Genomic DNA, 4,379 nt, shown 5'->3' on the forward strand with positions numbered 1-4,379 from the left:
CTTTACTTTGAAACCAAGAAATCCAATTTTTAACACTATCACAATGTCAAGCGGTTCTTTCAAAATCATTAACCACAAAATATCTTAAACTAAAAATCATTATTTTCTCATAAAACCTGCTTTATACTAATTTCACCTACTCCTTAATCGTTCTTGTTCAAACCGGTACATTAAGATCAAACCGGTAGTTCAACTCATCATTATAGGAAAGTGCTCCATGCTTACACTTAAATATGTTTGATCTTGTTGTTTGTTCTCGGCTCTTTCACGTACCTAAAAAACTCAGTTATTATAAACTATACCAACAAATAAAAAGTAAAAATATAAATAGATAAAATATTACATTTTTCTTTATTTTCTTCTTCATAACCTGTTCTGCTCTAGATTCATTTCTCTTGGATGGTGGGCGACCTTTACTACATACATGTAAGGGTGGTAACAATTTTATCATCGAGTCTGAAACACGAACATCTTCAACTATCAAATTTGCGTAAGTACTACAACCCCAAATTGAATCATCATTTAACTTTTCTTTTGTCATATTTATACAACTTAGCAAGTATTCACACTTTTCGCGAGAATTAGCAATATGTGCAACCTCGTAAAAATTGGAACACAAGTGGTCAAAGTATTTAGCATTTTCACCACTCATCAAATCTTCATAACAAATTATCAATAAGTAGTGTCCATGCTTCATATATTTCCTCCACCAAGATAAAATATACCATGGATGGATTTCTTTAACATCCATCTCAATCAATATCTTCACCATATTCCTACAAATAATTCCTCGAAACTTAAACAAATGACAAGAACATTGTATATCACATGCACTTTCATCATAACTAACGATATAAACAAATCGTTTTTTAAATTCTCCATGTTTCCCTTCCATAATATATGTGACATGAAATACATATCGTGTGCCATCCACTTTGACCAATAAAGAATTGAAAAACAACATACCTCGTAACTCATCTTGAATCAACTTAAAATTGCATTCATGTACGCCTCGTGAAACTGTCTCTCAAAATAAAACCGAGTTACTAATGTATATGAATAATTAAGTGACTTAAAATCAGTTTTAGTTTCTTTCTCAATCTTTCTTTTCAGTGTGTTGTCATATTGTTCAACAAATTGTCGTAATGACGTTTTAGAATTAACATACGCATAAAGAAATTAATGTTTTCACTTCTTTACATAGTAGATTCCCAAAAGTTTACTTTTACATATATCGACACCCAACGCCTTCGATAGTTAAATAAAGAACATAACCATTCGTTTTTCAAGTGTGTAATTTTCAACCAGTTTGCACCACCCATCTTCAAGCTCTAAGCTCTTGCGTGTCTGTAGACTCATATACAAGGGTTTTTAGAGTCTTATTTATTACTTTATATTGAGTCAACCTACTTAATTTTTCAAGAATAGTTTTCATAATATCCCAAAATCAAAGACCATGATGAGATTTGGGGAATACCTGTGCCACAACTCCTTGCATATTGATCGACATTGATATGTTATTATTGTTTTTGGTGCCCTTCCATTCATGCATTCTAACCACGACTTAAATAACCATACATATGTTTCTGTATCCTCTTATGAAAGCAAACCACATCTAAATAAGATAGATATTCCATGGTGATTTAGTCCAACAAAAGGTGCAAACGGCATATTATATTTTTTAGTCAAATATGTGTTATCAAATGAAATAACATCTCCAAATGACTCGTAAGCTACCCTAGACCTTGCATCTGCCCAAAATACATTTTGCATATGACCTTCATCATCCATGTCAATAACGTAGAAAAATTTGAACTCCTTTTTTGCATACATATAAAATAAGTATGAAGTGCCTCAACATCCCTAAGCTCAATCTTTGTTGTCTTACTTTTGCGATGTAAGATCTATAATTTGTCTCACAAAATAACAAATTATCATACCCTTTCGCTTCAACAATTAACGGATGAAAATTTTTGTTTAATGAATTCCAACATGATCATTCAACTCAAGTCTTCTCTTAGCATATGAATCCATTTTCTTATGTGATCGTCGAAAACGAGATATTTTGGGACTTAAAGCATGGTTATGTTCAAGAAAAACATGAGAGATAGTGCATCTTCCATCACCATATGCAATTACACAAATTTTTGTTTTACAATTTGTTTTATAAGACTTTTGATATGGTTTGTTTGTCTTAGAGCATACGGTATGGGCACAAATTTGCTTGTTATGGCCGACGTGGCAAGGACACAACGGTGTTGTAACAGGGAAACCCCCCCCCCTTCTCGTTATAGCTCGTTAAGAGCGTATCTCGTCGGAGTCACAACAGGAAGAAACGAGTTAAATTTTACCGTTTGATCCTTGACCGAGCGTTGCCAACGGGTCAGTTTTAAAAAAAAAATTAACTATTAAAAAAAATCATTTATCCTATAAACAAATATTTTCACACAATTTCTCTCTTTCTCTCTATAATTTCAATTATCTTTAAAAAAGTTATGGATCCTTTCCACTTGTCCAATGACGATATATTCTTCAAGATGATGTATCATTATTACACTTCGAGCTGCTACAACCAGACCCAGCCTCGCTATGTAACATCCCGAAATTCAGGTATATCTATTTAACCCTTCTTCTTTCCAAGTTGTCAAGTTTAACCCTTAAAGGAAATAATAAGGCAAATGAGTACGCTGGGCGTACTGAAGAGTACGCTGCGCGTACTCATGCGCTTAAATTGGGTGCGGACTCGCCTAGGTACGCTGGGCGTACCCAGGGTTACGCTGGGCGTAGTGGGCCCAGATGCAAACCCTAATTTGTGGCTTGTACACTATAAAATGAATGCTAAGGCCTTATCCTCAGCCACCATTTCAGAGAGTGAAACCCTAATAGAGAGCTACCCTTCGTCCCTAGCTTGTGTGTGTGTGTTCTAAACTTCAAAGTGTCATTTCAAGGTGGTGAAAGAGAAGAGGAGGCCATTTTAGGAGCTAGAAGTTGGTGGACAAGAGTAGATTTGAGTTCTACAGAGGTTGGAGCTTCCTTCTGAGGTAAAAAGCTCAAAGCTTTCCTTGTCATTTGTGATTTGTGCTTCTTGGACCAATTTTTGGGGTTTTTGGTCCCAAGGTGGAGACTTTATGAGCAAATGGTCTCCATTGGCCTGGATCTGCCATATTTCAGGGTTATATGAGTTGTATGTTCATAAAAATCCAATCTTGGACGTGAATATTGAGCCATGCATGAGATCTAGACTTTATGAGGAAGAAGGAAAGGTGTTAGAGTGATTAGGGACCTTTACAGCCATGCAAAGGCTTAAAGGTCTCGACTTTATGGATTAAGTGATCTTAGAGAAGTCAGATCTAGAGTTTGAGTTTATGTCTTAACCGTTTAAGACCAAAATCCAAGAAAGGCTGAAACTGAGACTTACATTGGGCGTAAATCTCAGTACGCGCAGCGTAAGGGTCTGAGACGCCGATTCTGGATCGCCGGAGTACGCCCCGCGTACAAAAGCTAGTACGCGCCGCGTACTGTCCCTGTTGACTTTCATTGACTTTTAGGGTTTTGGTCAACATTTGGATTTTTGAGTCAGGAAGGGGTAAAATGGTCTTTTACCCTTCTGTGGGATTGTAGGATGGGTTGTAATCTAGCCTTTGAGAGCCATTATTTATTTGAGAGTACTGTTTATGTGTTTAGGCAGGGGCTAGATCAATGTTTTCGTGTGCGAGATTATCCGAGATACCCGAGGTGAGTCTTCTCACTATACATTACCTAGAGTGGTATTTATGTGTAGACTGGAGGGTCTTGTATGCTATGTGTATATATGAGATTATGTGCATTGTGTTATATGTATGCTATGTGTTGAACAGACCGGGCCGGAGGGCCCAACGATATAGACCGGACCGAAGGGTCCAACGACACAGAATGGACCGAAGGGTCCGACGAGCTATGACCGGACCAGAGGGTCCAACGAGCTACGGGACTAGAGGGTCCTGCTGAGACACATCGACCGGAGGGTCGTACTGTAGCCTCGAGTGGCGTATGTGTTGTATGTGGTATTTTGGGGAACTCACTAAGCATTTATGCTTACCGTGTTGTGTGTTATGTGTTTCAGGTACCAGTGAGGATCGTGGGAAAGCGCCGGCATGATCCGTACACACTTATGGAGTTTATGTTTTGTGATCTTGGGATATGTTTTGTTTGATGACAATTGTTGAACATGAGATTTGAGAGTGTTTAAATGAAAATCATGTTGTTTGAAAAATGAAAAATTGTTTTGAAAATTTACGTTGTTACAAGTTGGTATCAGAGCCTTGGTTTGAGGGATTCAGATGCACTTTCGGGTGTATTTGAACTCAAACTGAGGATTTGAGAAAGTTTTTCATGAAATA

Source organism: Lactuca virosa, chromosome 1, assembly GCF_052849685.1.
Source record: "Lactuca virosa cultivar CGN04683 chromosome 1, Lactuca_virosa_CGN04683_v6, whole genome shotgun sequence".
NCBI lineage: Eukaryota > Viridiplantae > Streptophyta > Magnoliopsida > Asterales > Asteraceae > Lactuca > Lactuca virosa.